Consider the following 16,699-nt stretch of genomic DNA (forward strand, 5'->3'; position numbering starts at 1 on the left):
TTTTTGATTTGAGAAAGAAATCTGAGCCCATGTATATAAAACATAATTTACATTTTTAAAGAAGATTGACTAGAGAAGACCATCAAACAGATCAGCCTTTAAAAAGAGCAAACACCACCTAGTGCCCTCAGCCAAGCATGGGGAGAAATCCTGAAGAATTGGGACAAAAAAAAAAAATTTAAGGAATCAGGTTCTAGAAGAAATGTAGGGACAGGAAAAAAAAATAATAAAAAATTAAAATAGAAGAAATGTAAGCGCACAGGGGTTGGGCTGTGGCTTGCTTCTTTATTGATATTATTGCTAAGAAAAACTTTTCTAATTGTATGAAGATTCAGTAGGCATGTGTTTATTAAAAGTGACTTCTCTCCCTTATTTAACAAGTGGCGGGAGACATCTGTTTTTAGTGAAAAAAATATTTTTAATTCTGTCATTTAGGTTGTTTCCTAGGTCTGTTAGTTTTTCCTTAACTTTTGCAAATTTTGATTTTGTCTCTATCCTTTGTCCAGGCATGTCCTGAATATAGTTTGTTTATGCAATTACTCATTCATTTATTTCTCCTTGCTCCCCCCCCCCACCGACTTCTCTTACATACTTTTTTAATGTTCCTTAAGGACATAAACATTAACTATTTTAGGTAGGTTGTGTCTATGGCAATCCTATGGCAACCTCTCATTTTTGTTCAGAATCCTCTTTTTAATCTGGTAACATCATAAGTACCCCATCTGTGTGACCACCTCCTAATTTCTCTGGAAGCTTATCTAATCAGTCATTCCCTCCTTCTCCCTACTGGCTCCTTCTGTTTGGTCTACAAATCAAATCAGGATTCTTTCTCCTTTAAAACAAGCAAACAAAAAAACCTGCCAAAATCCTTGACCACCTAAACCATCTCTTTCCTTCCCTTCGTCGCCAAACTTCTTGGGAACTCTGTGCTCCCTGATTTCGTGTCCTCACTTCCCTGTCACTCTTCAGTCTCCTGTCATCTGTCTTCCCTCCTTATCATTTTACCAAAAAAAGACTCTCAGTGCCCTGGTATCTTCCTGATTGTCTTCAGTCCATTCAACTTCCTGGAGGAAATTTTACCACTCGCCATCACCCTCCTCAAAGTACTTTCTTCCCTCGCAGATGAAACTCTATTCTTTGTAAGTTGTCTACTTTGTTTAAGTTCTTTTCTGACTTCTCTTTCTAACTCTACCTCTGAATTGCATGTATTCCCACAAGATTTCATTCTTCACCATCAGAAGAGGATTTTCTAGAACCTACTCTTGCCCTGATCAGTATTGTCAGTTTCCATGGTGGTACCCATCACCTCTGTGGTAATGGCACCAGACTTGGCACCTCCAGACTTGGGCCCTTAATCCTTAACTCCAGGCCTGGATGCTGCATGTGGACCTCAGTACACCCAGTCCAGAACCACACATACACACTTTAACCAAACTGTGCCCCACCGCAGTTCTTTCTCTCAAATGATAGAACCATGAACCATCTGTTGTTTGAACTCGAAATTCCTAGCTCCTTGGACTCTTCTTTTCCTTCAGCCCCCACATCTACCCTATGACAATACCCTGACCATAAGAGTCTACAGGATCCGAAACCTTTGCTCCTTTCCCATTGCCCCAGTGCAGAGAGGAAGAAAGGATGGGAGGGGTGGGGAGGGGGGAGGTGGTGCAGGTGCAGAGAAGAGGGTTTAAAATTTTTAATATAAATGTATTCCAAGCTTGCTCTTTAAACAGTTGTGAATAAAGGACAGAGGAGAGAAATGCCGTTGCTCACTGACACACACTATAGGAATGGACTGTCCGAGCTAGTCTCCCTGTCTGTGCCCCACTCTCTCATTGTAGGTACTGTGACAAAGCCAACACGCAGGAAAGAAATAGTCAATCCCACAGATTGCAATCAACCCCATAGGACTCATTCGGGGCCCCTTGCAACTTACTGTTTCAGCATCTGAGTCTCCTCCCCTCCCCAAGCCCTTTTCCTGAACAAATGTAATACCCCCATTGCACTGGGAAACCAAAATTCTCCAGAACAGTATACTTTCATGTCTGTGTTAAAGCAATGAGAGGCCCAAAAAGTCCATCTTTCTCTTTCTGATTCATTTATGTTTCCATCATTTGACTAGCTCCACTTAGAGACACCAAGAGTGTCTTTCTCCAGGAGCTCAAGGTCTCATGAAAGCCAAAGATCCGTCTGATGTGATGCACTGTAATCAATGCTGAGCAGATGGGGCCCCTCAGTAGCAGACTTGAGCACTGCCTAGGGGTGGGGTCATGGAGAAGGGGCCCTTGGACCCAGTCTTGCAAGATAGGCAGGATTTGAGTGTGTGAAACTGCATCTAACGAATGGAAAAGCCCAGAGTATCTCTGCTCTTGTGGTTAAGTGGGTTAAATCTCAGACCGTCCCCCCACACCCCATTGATCAAAATGACTTGGTGCTAAAAATATTTCTTTTCAGCAACAGATTGCTCAATTTAATTTTTTTATCTCATTTTTTTGTTTTTATAAGCAAGTTCAGGCTGTTCATATTTATCTTTGAGACATGATGTATCCTTAAGCCCAAGTCACTTTGTCTTTTATTGTGGTCATTTACTGCTTTCTCTTTTCATTGCTTCATTTTCTATCATGGATTTTACATTCTTAGTTTCTTTTTGAGCTCGGCCAAAGGCTAACCTTAAGTGGTCTGTTTGTGAACATCTTAACATTAATGCATTTCAGAGAAACCATTTTAATTGCTTCTATTTATTTCTACTATTAACTAAATAAACTTTGATTCCCTTTTAGGAATCAGAAGGAGACTTTTTGTTCCCCCTTCTACTTTGTAGTTATTATCTGAGATCCTTTTGAGGTTCTGCTAATACCTGATTGCTCCAAGAATGTATTTGCTAACTTACCAAATGTTTTCATTATTAGTGAAAGGAGTATTAATTAATCCTTGCTTAATACTCCAGTTCATTTGTTTCTCAAAGAGATCTTTAAATCTCTGTCTAGCCTTAATTATCCCCTGCAGTGACATAATGGGTATGAGTCTTTGTGACCCACTGTTTCTATTTTTAGGTTACCAATTGTTTCAAGTCCATGAAATCTTAAAATATTCTCCTCTGCCCTCAAAGAGCAAGGTGACCCTGGTCAAGTATTTTTTCTCGGCTTTGTCATAGTTTCTCCACCCAGGTCTATTCTCTCCCAAAGTCTAAGGAGAGAAATCGAATTGCTTGTTATCCTTACAGTGTTAAGTACTAATTTCCTTATTTGTGGTCACTCTGATACTTTGCCTTCGTCTTCATATATTTTTTAAGTGATAGGCAAGCCTGTGAAGGGAAATTCGGGCACAGCAGGTCACTCACGACTGAGCAGATCTGTCTGGATTCTCATCATATCCATGCCAAAGGTCTTTTCAGTCAGGAAATTTTGTTATCTCTGTTCCTGATTTTGTGCTCATTCCGTCCTCTCCTGACTTCACTGTGGGCCTCTTCTTCAACGCTTGAAATTCTCTCTCCGATCTTCTAGGTGTGAGTCGGCTAGGGCAGCCGTAACAAATACCACAGACCGAGTGGCTTAAAGAGCAGAAATTTATTGTCTCACAGTCCTGGAGGCTAGAAGTCCAGAATCAAGATGTCGGCAGAGCCACACTAGGGAAGGGTCTTCGCCAGACCTCTCTCCTGTCTTCATGTTCACATGGCATTCTCCCAGAATGTGTGTCTCCCAGTATCCAAATTTCCCCTTCTCATGAGGACCCCAGTCAGAACGGATTAGGAGCCCACCCTACTCCAATGTGACCTCGTCTTAACCAGTTACATCAGCAACACCCCTGCTTCCAGATACGGTCATGTGCTGTGGTACTCATGGTTAGGACTTCAACATCTGAATGTAGGGGAGACAGTTCAGTGGTTAACACCAGGTTGGTAGGTGCGGCTCCCTTGTTACCGTCTGTGTAATGCAGCCGTGACGTGCGCCCATTGTTCCGGCATGTCAGGTGGTAACACTCACCACTGGGGCTGTGCCAGTGCTCCTTTTTGGGTTTTTATTCATTTATAAGATTTCCAAGTTTTGCCGAGCTTCGTATCACTCCTGATCCCTTTGTAGTGATAACTGTATCTTCTGCCTCTCGGTGGCTGTTGTCATTGGCTCACTCAGACGTCTTTAGGTGGATGGCCCGAGGTCCCCCTTTAAACTGTTACGTAGGACTCAGGCTGCTAATCGGTGAATTCTATCTGTTTGACTTACTTATTATTTATGAAGCCCGTTATATTGCAGTGGTTGTGTCTTGTTTCTCTATTTTAAATCATTTTATTGGGGTGGGGGGATGCTACCATCCCCCAAATTCCTTGTCGAGAGTGCAGGGTACTTAGTAAGCAGCTCTTTCATTTTTTTCCCCCCTCCATGGTTTCTTTTCCAATTTTTCTGGACGGTTCTGTAAGAATCTTTGTGACTCCTCTAAGATGTTATGTGTACACATGAAACACTTGGAAATGTGCAGGAAAGATCCCGCTGCTGTGCTGGTGGCCACACCCCGCAGAGACACAATCCACAGCAGACCAGCTCCGTGGAGTGCAGATAAGGCAGAGATAAAAGATCCAGTTTGACTGGGATTCATCATTACAATGGATATGGTTAGGCTTGGGCTTCTGTGTGGAAGAACCAAATACTACTCCGTGATGGGAGGGCATGGAAAGATGGAAATTCAACCCTGCGTGGAACGCTGGGGCCCTCTGATATAGCCTTTGTCACATCCCCAGCTCTTGCCCCTGGAGCTCGAAACCCTCAAGAAGGCCACCCCTCCAAGCAGGTTAGAGATCTTTCCTGTACATTTCATGTTTCAGGAACCACCAGCTCATTGGTCAGTAAGAGAAGTGGGCCAGGCTCATTAACTATGGACAAGGGGACCCTGGAAAGAACCAGAGGCGCTTGCCCTAGACTGTCACCCTCTGGGTTCTCTCCTGTGTCTCCCCTCTGTGCCGTCCGGACACATACAAGTCACTCTTATTTGGAGTTGTGGGAAGAGAAGTCTCGTGAGTCCAGTAGGAGGAACTGACAGTTTCCGTGTTTATGTCCCTGGGGACATAGATCGTCTGCTTGTCCGAGACAAGTACCATTTTTGCAAACCCAGATCCAAGAGCATGATGCATTTGTTTTCTTCCCAGAACTCTGCCCTGACAGTGAAGATGGTGGTGGGCAGGGAACGGTAGAAGAGAATCCTTTCTGTAGCACGTCCAAGAGTCGGCTCCCGTGCATTCGACCCCTCCCTCTCAGGCAAGCCCTGGTAATGAGCTCCCTCTGTCTGAATTGTTGGAACCCTCAGCCTGGCTCAAATGACCACGGGCTGCCTCTTTGTCAGACACACACTGTGCATCTGGCGGCCTCGCCGGGGGTAATGTGATCCGGCTCACAATTTTAATTTTAACCAAAAATACATCTGTCAGGCTCATTTCAGCTGACAGGATAAATATCATATTTCTTTACTAGTTTGTAAACACCTTGCTTTTTATCTGGATCTAACATGTTCCCAGGTGCTTTACCAATGGGAAAACTGAACAGAATACATATGGGGCTGAGGGTGTGTTTTGTAAGTATCCGTCACGTGTGGGGGTAGCGTTATGGGGAACTAGGTCCCGCGCATGCAACACACAGGTGCCTGACCAGGAGGTCTGACCGTAACAGTACCGGAGAATTGTCTTTTGAGTCAGAAAACTCAGTAGGCAAGTGGTTCTGAGACCACCCCAGCTGCCTGTAGAGGCCTGGGGTTTTCCCTAGTACAGGGGAAGGAAGATTATGTCATTGTCTCAGGATCCACGTCCCCATTGTTTCTCTGGACACAGACTGTTCTTTTTTTTGTTTGTTTCTTTGCTTGGACATTTTTTTTTTAATAGGCTCCGTGTCTAGCGTGGAGCCCAGTGTGGGGCTTGAACTCATGACCCCGAGATTCAGACCTGAGCTGAGACCATGAGTCAGACTGGCTTTTTTTTTTTTAAGGTTTTATTTATTTGAGAGAGAGAGAGAGAGAGAGAGAGAGAGAGAGCGCATGAACATGAGCAGAGGAGAGAACACAGAGGGAGAAGCAGACCTCCTGCTGAGCTGGGAGCCCGATGCGGGACTCGATCCCAGGACCCTGGGATCATGACCTGAGTTGAAGGCAGACGCCTAACAGACTGAGCCACCCAGGTCCCCTCATGAGTAGGACTGTTAACCAGCTAAGCCACCCAGGTGCCCCAGGACACACACGGTTCTTAACCAAAACCAGCTTTCTTTCGCTGCCTTTGAAAATCATTCTTTCTGATTTTCTAGTGTGAAGATTCTTCTAAATGAATCCAAAATGCAAGACCAAATGCTATTGTCCCATATCTCTGCTCACTGTGAGAGTGCAGATACAGCAGGGACAGTACCCGTTTTGTGGAGGAGTTCAGCAGGGAAAGAGTTGGAGAGAAGTAGAACAGCAAATACAAATAGTACAATACACAGATTTCCCAGTCCTGAGGAACTCCCCTTCCCCAGTCCTAATATAAACGGCATAAATACTGATGGCGTGCTATGTGGCTGTGGAAAAAGAACCTTTCAATTCAAGGATCTCAGAATGCTTTTATCACCTCTTAGTTTGCGTAATGTCCCGCCGGAGCACATGCACAGTCGTGTTACACACCATCCACAGATGGAGACACCAGAGCCCACAGATGTCCTATCACAGAACTTGCCAGAGACCTGCAGTGATCGATGAGGCTTTTACCAGCCTAGGGCACAGGTTTCTGGTCACCAGTGCCACCAGCTTCCCCCAGCCAGGCTTGATAGCCAGGGACACTCTGGCCCAAGACGGCAAGGGAGCTGGTCGTGAGAACTGGGCCCAGGGCTAGCCCCGGGTACAGCAGGAACAGTGAGTGTGGGTCTCAGTCTCTCAGCTCCCATCATTACCCTTTTCCCGCCAGGAAGCTCCCACCTCCCGTCTGCTTGTCCTCTTTTCTTGTCAACCCTTTCATTGCTCTTGGTTGATTTGCAGGAACCCTGAAAAAGGGCTAATTGATAACTAAGAGGGTTAGTAATTACTTTTTTAAAAGATTTTATTTATTTATTTATTTGCGAGAGAGAGAATCTCAAGCCAGCGTCATGCTGAGAGTAGAGCCCGACTCGGGGCTTGATCTCGGGACCCTGAGATCATGCCCTGAGCCGAAATCAAGGGTCAGATGCTTCCCCGACTGACCCACCCGGATGCCCCAAGGGGCTAATAATTATTAACAAAGTCATACTCTTCCAAAAAGCATATGTATTTTGAAAGAACAACAGGAGACAGCCATGTCTCCCCAGTCTTGCCTCCTATTCCCTGTTCCAAATGCTCTTTCTCTTCACTGTCAGGAATTGGAGACTTGTAGAACCTTCTGTTGAAGTAGCCCACAAACCCCACCTCCATGACAGGCTCTTCTGTTGTAGTGCAGGGCTTCTGGCAGTGAAGAAGGAGAAAGGAAGAAGGGATGGGGGAGGGTGAGCTCCGCATCTTGCCACAGTGCCACACCGCTCAGAGAGTGAGGGAGTAGAAGTGGGGCGTACCAGTTCTGAGAACATAAAATTCCTCCTCTTACAGCAATGTGCCATGTTTATGGCCAAACATGTTCTAAGAAGCAAAAACAAACAAACAAAAAAACCCTACAAAACAATAAGAAGTAAAACTCTAGGAATGTGTGAGTGTAATTTAAATTTCTTCAGGTGAGAAATCTAAGTAAATAACATAATATTTGAGCATGGCCAAGGATATCATAAAAACACTATAGACTGCTTATAAAAGATCCCTAATTGAGGGGGTACCTGGGGGCCTCAGGCAGTTGAACATCTGCCTTCAGCTCAGGTCATGACCCCAGGGTCCTGGGATCGAGCCCTGAGTCAGGCTCCCTGTTCAGCGGGGAGTCTGTTTCTCCCTTTCCTTCTGCCCCTCCCCCTCCGCTTGTGCTCTTGCTCTCTCTCTCTCTCTAATAAATAAATAAAATCTTAAAAAAGAAAAAAAAAAGATCCCAAATTCCATCACATGGGAAGATGAAAGGCTCGGGATCTAAAAATAATTTCCCTTATCAACTCTTGACCATAACCCAGAGGTTAGCTCAAGTCACTCTGCCCCTTAGGTTTCAGGCAAGATGGGCTTGAATTCTCATTCCGGGTTGTGCAGAAAGCCCAGCGTGTCTGGAAGGCCTTGTGGGCCATATTGTCGTGGTCACGTCTGACTTGCAGGATGCGCTGCTGTGGACGGAGGGTGCCGTGTCTGTGGTGCTCATGGGATCCAGCAGTTTCCCTTGATTTGATCCGCTGGAGGCAGCTGCGGGTTTAAATAGCATCCCCCAGGAGGGAGCCTCGGAAGCCGCCTCCATTCTCCCTCTGGCCCCACTTCTCGTTTCATCTCATCCGTCAGCTCAGTAATTGAGCGCCTACTGTGTGCCGGCTGCTTCCGAGATGGCAGAAAAGAGACAGAATCCATCCTGTCTGACATTCGTCTCAGATGTGTCCCCTTCTCCTGGTGGCCCCAGCTCCTGCCTTCCTCCGTCCCTTATCAGTACCTTATAAGCGCCCCCTACTGGCCGTGCTGCGTCTGCCTTGGCTCTGCCCTCACCACCCCCAGTCTTGCTCTGAACCTCTCCTCCCTGTCAGGTCGGTTATTCCAAGCTCCCTGTTGGGGACCTGCTTTGCCTAAAATCCTCCCAAGGATCCTCACAAAATCTGCGTTTCTCAGCACCCCGTGTGGGGCTCCCCAGGAGCAGATCCCTCCTTGTGTGGCTGGACAGTCTCATCACCCCAGCTCCCCCACCCGATTCGTGTTCCATGCCACCCTGGAAAATTTGCTGTTCCCTGCACACTGTGACTTTGAATGCCTCTGTTTTTGGTTTTGGGGAGGGGTTGTTTTGTTTTTTGGGTTTGTTTGTTTTTGCCTGCTGTTCTCGCAGTCTTTAGAATGCCTTCACACCTCCCATTTCTTCTCATTCTTTTTTTTTTTTAAGATTTATTTACTTATTTATTTGACAGACAGAGATCACAAGTAGGCAGAGAGGCAGGCAGAGAGAGGGGGAAGCAGGCTCCCCACTGAGCAGAAAGCCCAATGTGGGGCTCGATCCCAGGAACCTGAGATCATGGCCTGAGCCGAAGGCAGAGGCTTTAACCCACTGAGCCACCCAGGTGCCCCTCTTCTCTTTCTTAAAGAACAAGCAAACATGGCCCTTCTGGATTGTCCCACCTGCCCCCCACCTGCCTCAGACCCACTCCTCCCCAACCCCACCATGGACCACATCTCACTGCGTGTAACTGTGCATTCAAGGCACCGTCTCACCGCTGTTATCAGAACGGTGGTGGGAATGTGGTCTTTGAGGCAATTACTGGTAATTGTTCAGTGAATTTCATTCCCTTTTTTAAAAATCGTTCTTGATACCGGCCAACATTAACTTCAGAGATAAAATATGAAGTGTGCCTCGGTCAGTCTTGTCTGCTGAAACATGGGATAATAGTACTTCGCTTCAAAGTCATTACGAGAATGAGCCTCTATCAAGGCAGAAGCCATAGTACGGGTCACTCGGTGGCATCTCACTAAAGAGTAGCTCATGTTGGTCATCGGAGTTTGCACTCCGAGTTAGTGCAGTTGGTCTCAAATTATACCTTCCAGAAGTGTCACTAGCTTAAGAAGGGGCGGAGTCAGGACTAAAATCCAAGACTGACTCTGGTGCCAGCGGCGTGTGGGAACTCCACTGTCCAATGGGTCCGAAGCAAACGGGGCCTTCAGCCCCTGGAGGCGGACCTCCATCCTCTGCCCGTGGCCCACTCCTGCAAACACAGGAAAATACAGGTGCCAAAAAGTCTAGAAATGACATTAATTCTAAAATTTATAAAACCAAAGGCCATGAGAGAAATCATCTTAAAGAGAATCAGCAAGACAGTAACGACCCGTCAGCGCTGACAGCAGGGAGTTCTCAGAGTCCGGCGTGGCGCCAACCGCTGAGAGGTGGTACGGTCACGCCTGGCATTGAGCTTGGGTGGTTTCTCCCAACGACTGTTCCTCCGTGCTCCCGAGGTTGTCAGGGTGCCCCGTCTGTGCTCCAGCATGTGGAGTCGGTACCGGGCGCACGAGAGTCAATTTCCTGGGAGGCTCCAGAAGAGAAGACCCCATCCAGGGGGCCTGTACTAGAAGCTCTTGACTGTGTCTCGTGGGCACTGCACTCTGTCCTTTCACCAGTCCTGAGGTTTAACGGAGCCGCACCATCCCGTGGGGCCATCAGTGACCTACCGTTTCTTCGGTGTCTGAAGTCCGTAAAATGTTCAGATGACTGTGAAAATGGCAGCAGCTCCCGTGTTTCGGCTTCTGTGGTCTGTCCGATGTTCTACACACACTGTCTTATACGGGCGTCATCAGAGCTTCATGGATGAGTCTTTCTTACTCCTTTCCTAGAAGGATTCTGGGGCTCACAGAAGGGAGTTAACCCCAACTGGTGTGAAAGATGCGGTTTAAACCCAGATGTGTTCCGCTCCAAAGCCAGTGCTTTTTTTGTTTTGCCTAATGACAAGCTTTGAGCGCCATATATATCTGTGTTCAGATCCCACTTCTAGCCAGATGACTGTGAGCGAGTCGCTAAGTATTTATTGACCTTATTCCCTCATTCATAAAACAGGAATAATCATGCCAGCTTTTCCAAGTTTTTGTGGTGTTTTTTAAATGAGAGGTGGGACGCAGAGTACAGTGCCTGATCGATAGGAGGCAATCAATAAGTCGTGGTCTTTGTCCCCCTGAAACTGGTCTCCAGAAGATGCTCACCACCAAGGTCTTATGCAGACTTTTGTGGGGTTCCTAACATGGCCTCCTGATGAGGAGGAACAAGTCCCATTGGCTGTCTAGCTCAGCTGCTCTTGGCTTCAGCCTGTCCCTATCTTTATTCTAGAAGGAGCATTGAATGTGCAGGAAGGAAAGAAATATCCCAAAGAAAGAACCTTTCATTTGCAGAAATTGCATTTTGTAGTTTGCAATGGGAACGTGTGATGTTGGAGAGAGAAATCTCCTAAAACCAACCAAGGGAAATGTTTGCATGTTTTCCCTCTCTGTAAATTTACCAGCATCTTATGATGTTGCCCCGTGGTAAGGATACATATATTCACATTTTAATTTTGCATGTTGAGGGTCGTCCCCAAAAAAACCCCTGAGTATATTTAACATGATAAAGTAATGCTACGGACTGGAAGTCAGAAGGGCCTAGAGCTGACCAAATGTACTTCAATAATGAAAATAACGACGATTGGTAACATACCAGTGTTAACACAAGGTGGTTAAGCAAGTGGGACTATAACTCGCATATTCTATTCTGTAATACTCATCAGTAGCAAGCGTGCTGTGCTCTACTGCGTGCCAAGGTCAAGGGTGTCTGGCGCTGAAAGTGAACTGGAGCTTATGAGTGTAGCTTACGAGCAGCTGAAGTCAGGTTAGCCAGTCGGGTGGAGTGGGGGGTGGTGGTTGCAACTTTTATCCCCTTTCAATTCCTGTTTTCTTTTCTTCTTTTTTTTTTTTTTTTAAAGATTTTATTTATTTATTTGACAGAGAGAGATCACAAGCAGGCAGAGAGGCAGGCAGGGAGAGAGGAGGAAGCAGGCTCCCCACTGAGCAGAAAGCCCGATGCGGGCCTCGATCCCAGGACCCTGAGATCATGACCTGAGCCGATGGCAGCGGCCCAACACACTGAGCCACCCAGGCGCCCCAATTCCTGTTTTCTTCTCATTGATATTTCATATTCCACTCTGATCGGCTGCTACCTTGTGAGCAACTGACTAGAACAAGCAGAATTAACCAGATTCTCAGTCATATATCTCAATCAGCCAAATATTCTCACCCAAGCCTTTTTACGTTAATATAACTCCCCAGCACCAACCCCATTCCTTTTTACTGCTTTATTCCTTTTTTTCATAGTATGATGTGTTGATTACGTGTATTTTTATGATCAGTTTACCAATTTTTTTAATCTTTTTTTTTAAGATTTTATTTATTTATTTGAGAGATAGAGAATGAGCATGAGAGGAGAGAGGTCAGAGAGAGAAGCAGACTCCCCGCTGAGCAGGGAGCCTGACGTGGGACTCGATCCCTGGACTCCAGGATCATGACCCGAGCTGAAGGCAGTCGCTTAACCAACTGAGCCACCCAGGAGCCCAGTTTACTACTTATAAACCTAGAGGAAGTCTTTCTTGTCCACTAATGTATTCCAAATAGCTAGGATTATAACTGGCCCTTATCAGGGGCTTGAGATATATTTTAATGGATAATAAGGACAAAAAAGCTTGATAAGGTCAAGACGGATGCCATGCAAGAAAAAGAGGAAGAAGACATGAAAGAAAATATCTGATAATTTTGTTCACTTATGAATTAAAAAAACATATCAAAATAGGATAAACTATTGCCACCTTAGGTAGATATGTTTATTTCTACTATCCAGATCACATCTCACGTCTCAGAAGGTTCGTTATTATTACAGCATTAATTTGTCTGTTCATTCATAATGTGACAAGTGCTGTGACATAAAAATGTGAGGGGCGCCTGGCTGGCTCAGTTGGTCGAGGGTGCACCTGTTGATCTCAGGGTTGTGAGATCAAGCCCCATGTTGGGTGTTGAGACTACTTAAAAATAAAATCTTTTTTAAAAATAGCAAGCTAGATCATCAGCACACACTCCTACAACATGATTGGGTCTGCCCCCAAATCAGCCATATTTAACAGTAGGTCTCCATCCATTACTTTGATTAGTTAAAATACAGTACAGGGGCGCCTGGGTGGCTCAGTGGGTTAAAGCCTCTGCCTTTGGCTCAGGTCATGATCCCAGGGTCCTGGGATCGAGCCCCAGATTGGGCTCTCTGCTCAGCAGGGAGCCTGCTTCCCCTTCTCTCTCTGCCTGCCTCTTTGTCTACTTGTGATCTCTGTCAAATAAATAAATAAAATTTTAAATAAATAAATAAGTAAAATACAGTACAGATGCAGCCAAGTCCAAAGGTTTAATCTCTCTGTGGGCCAGCTAGTTTCAGGATGTAATGAGTAATTGACCTGGGAAATTAATAATCTTTCCACCAACCACAGAGTGTACCCATTATCCAGGCTAATTGTGTCACAAACATTTGCTGCTGGTCAGAGTGGATGACTCAGACAAGCCATCTCCACGAGAGAAATGGCACAGAGCTCACCTCCTGCTGATTGTGAACCAAGGGCACCATCCTTATTTCTGAGCAGCAGCACCGTTGTACCCCGTGTTGCCCTGACCTGAGATGGAAGGACGTGCTTCCAACCAAAGGCAAGTTGAAGAACGGAAAACAGAAGGGGATCGAGCTTGGGAGTGGGGAGGGGAGTTAAGGACACCAGGAGCCACTTTGCAGACCATATCAGTGAATTGTGGCCCCTGGGAAAGCATGGTTAAGGGCAGACTCAACAGTGTGTCAGATTTGAACTTCGGGTCTTCCTCCCAACATCTTTTCCTTCTCAGTGTCTGCTTCTCAAGTGACCACGTCATCCTAGTTGCTCAGGTCAAAAACCAAGGAGTTATTCTTGACTCCTTCTGCGCTCGGGCAGCCCACACCCTCCCGGAATCTAGTTCTCACAGTCACCCCTACAGCCACCCTGGCCCCAGCTGCTTCCGTCTCTCATCCACACTGCTGCAAACAGGATCTCCCTGCTCCCGCCCTCCCCAGCCCTCCGGCCTTCTATTCTCAGCACAGCGGCCAGAGTGATCCTTAGAAAAGAAAAATCACATCATGTCATCCCCCCAATCAAAACACTGTGGTGATTTCCACTTCATTCGAGATAGAAGCCAGAGTCCTTTCAACAGCCTGTGTGAATTGCTCCCCTGCGCCCCACTATTTCCTCTTCGACCTCTTGCCCCACGCCTTCCTCCTACTCTTTCCAGCCCCACTAGTCTGCTGGCTGTTCCTTGAACACTACGACACATCCCAGCCTTGGGACCCCCGCAGCGGTGGTTTCTTCTTGCGACGGTTGTATCTGCTTCTCCCAGACAGCCCCATGGCTGATGACTCCTACAAGTATTTATTCAAATGTCACCTTCCTCATGAGACCAACTCTGGTCCCCCTATTTTATTTTCTTTTAATTTTTTTTAAAGATTTTATTTATTTGAGAGAGAGAGAGAGGGCAAGCACAAGGTCGGGAGAGGGGGGAGCAGCAGGCAGAGGAAGAAGCAGACTCCCTGGTGGACAAGTAGCCGGCCTTGGGGCTCCAATCCCAGGACCCTGAGATCTTAACCTGAGCCGAGGGCAGCCGCTTGACTCCTGAGTCACCCAGGCACCCCGGCCGTCCTATTTTAGACTGAAACTCATTTTCACGTGTATTTCTCATCCCCCTGACTTGACTCCAGTTTTTCCCCCAGTGGCTTTTAATACCTAACATGCTATATAATTTAGTCATTTATTACTCTTTGTTCTTATTGATACTTTCTCCAATCATCCTTAATCAGAAATCTGCTTCCCACGGAGTGTATTTGCCCCCTGCAGTGCTTACTGTTGTCTGTCTCCTCTCGTTATGGTTAATTGCATATGTCAGCTTCACTAGGCCATAGGGTGCTCAGATATTCGGTCAGACATTATTCTAGCTGTTTCTGTGAGGGTGTTTCTGGATGAGATTAACATGTAAATCAGTAGGTTGAATAAAGCACCCTAGTGTGGGTGGGCCCCATCCACGAGTTGAAGGCTTAAATGGAACAAAAATCGTGACCCTCTCTTGAGTAAGGAAGAATTCCCCGTCTGCCTTCCTTCAAACTGGGACATCAGCTTTTCTCTGCCTTTGGACTCGAACTTAACATGAGCTCTTCTGTGTCTCAAGCCTGCTGGCCTTCAGACTGGAACGCTGCCATGAGCCCTTCTGGGTCTCTGGCCTGCCAGCCCACCCTGCAGATCCTGGGACGTGTCAGCCTCAAACATTGTGTGAGCCACTTCCTTCCCCACCCCACTTGAACAAAAGAGGGCAGGGACAGAAAAGTCTCTGTATCGTTGGCTGCTGTGCATCGTCCGTTGTATCTGCTGCCCCACCCAGACATGTCTGACCAGCCCTAGCACGTAGAGGGCACTCCTCATACATTTGTTGAATAAATGAAGAAACAAACACATAACAAGGGGACTCTCTCTAGAAGTATAATGAATACAATCATCTCCGTATCTCCTAGTCAAGATCTATGGGCTTTATACCTTCCAGCTGAGTCAAAGGTAAAAGAATGGTCTTCCTAGCTTTGCACAGCGGCAGTATCATAGCCAATGAGGTTTATCCGAGGCGCGATTATTGCTAATTGAAAATAATGGTTTTCCTGCATATGTTTCATAGAAAGCCATCCTGGCTGTATAGTTTTATGCTAGCTTCCCACACTTTCCCTTGGGGGTCAGTGTGAAAAACCAGGCTCAGCAATTTCCAAGCACGGGTAAGACTGAACCCAGGAGATGTGTGGTATAAGGAAACCTTAAATCGGGAAAAGCTCGGGGACTTCTCTGGACCTGAAAGTAGCCAGAAACCTGTCCTGGATACCAAGAAGCTTCCCATGGCCGTGAGGCAGCACAGGGAGAAAATGACAGCTCGAGACATGAAGACCAGAAGCAAGCGTCATTCGCCATCATTTTGCTCTGCAGAAGGAAAAGAATGCTTTGTTTGTAAATAGTCTGCCTTGGTGCACCATGGTTTCATGGGCAAGGGAAGAAGGAGGGGCAAGACGATGAGGAGAAGGGAGAGGAATGAGACTGGTGGGAGCGATTAGAAGTGGGCGTGGGGCTGGTCAAAAAAAGCCTGGCGGTGGGGATGGCAGCTGAAGACAGCGGCTCAGTGCAGAGGGGGCGGGCTGCATCAACAGCCCTCCCAGAGATTATTCTAGCTCCTGAAGACGGTGTGTGTGTGTGTGTGTGTGTGTGTGTGTGTGCGCGCGCACGCGCGTGTGCGTGTGAGGGAGATGAGGAGAAGAGGCTTCTTCATCTCCGTTAAATGCCCTGGGAAGTGTTCCCATGGTAATGAGCAAGGCCGACTGGAGAGGAGGGGACCGTGGATACCCAGTGAGCAGCCCCGCAGACTTCTGGGAGTCCTGGAAGCCTCCCACCCAGACTTCCTGGAGCAGGATTTCCCACGCTCTGTCCCACAGAACATCAGATTCCCTAGAAGAGGGCATGGGGGAGAGCAAAGGTTCCGTGGGCCAAAAAAAAAAAAAAAAAGCTTTAGGAGCATCAGGTTAAACAAAGCTAAATAGATTCCTTCAGTACCTCCTTTAGTATCCTGAGATGAATCATGAAGTGCCCAAAGGGGGATACCGTATGTGGAATTCTCCCAACCTCCCTGGACCAAGAAGCACTTGGTGCGGGGCTGTTCCCCAGACTGGGGCCAGTGGTCTGTTGGATTCCCAGCGGGAAGCATAATTCTTGATAAAAGCAGACAGTAGAATCTTACGGAGATTGTGCTAATCTTAAAGAAAAAGCTGGTTTCTAATTAAGAATGATTGGAACTGGGGCGCCTGGGTGGCTCAGTGGGTTAAAGCCTCTGCCTTCAGCTCAGGTCATGATCTCAGGGTCCTGGGATCGAGTCCCACATCGGGCTCTCTGCTCAGCAGGGAGCCTGCTTCCTCCCCTCTCTCTCTCTGCCTGCCTCTCTACCTACTTGTGATCTCTCTCTCTCTCTCTGTCAAATAAATAAAAAATTAAAAAAAAAAATGATTGGAACTAAGCATCAGTACCTTGATACAGTAGTGGTTCACTTA

The 16,699-nt window shown here is 46.7% G+C and overlaps 1 protein-coding gene and 1 pseudogene across 2 annotated transcripts in view; both read left to right on the top strand.

The window, feature by feature from the left end:
• Nucleotides 1-16,699, top strand: part of CAP2 (cyclase associated actin cytoskeleton regulatory protein 2) — a 138,468-nt gene that overhangs the window by 75,941 nt on the left and 45,828 nt on the right. The window lies entirely within an intron of this gene.
• On the top strand, nucleotides 15,196-15,394 carry LOC116589512 (annotated as a pseudogene).

Source organism: Mustela erminea, chromosome 4, assembly GCF_009829155.1.
Source record: "Mustela erminea isolate mMusErm1 chromosome 4, mMusErm1.Pri, whole genome shotgun sequence".
NCBI classification, from domain to species: Eukaryota; Metazoa; Chordata; class Mammalia; order Carnivora; family Mustelidae; genus Mustela; species Mustela erminea.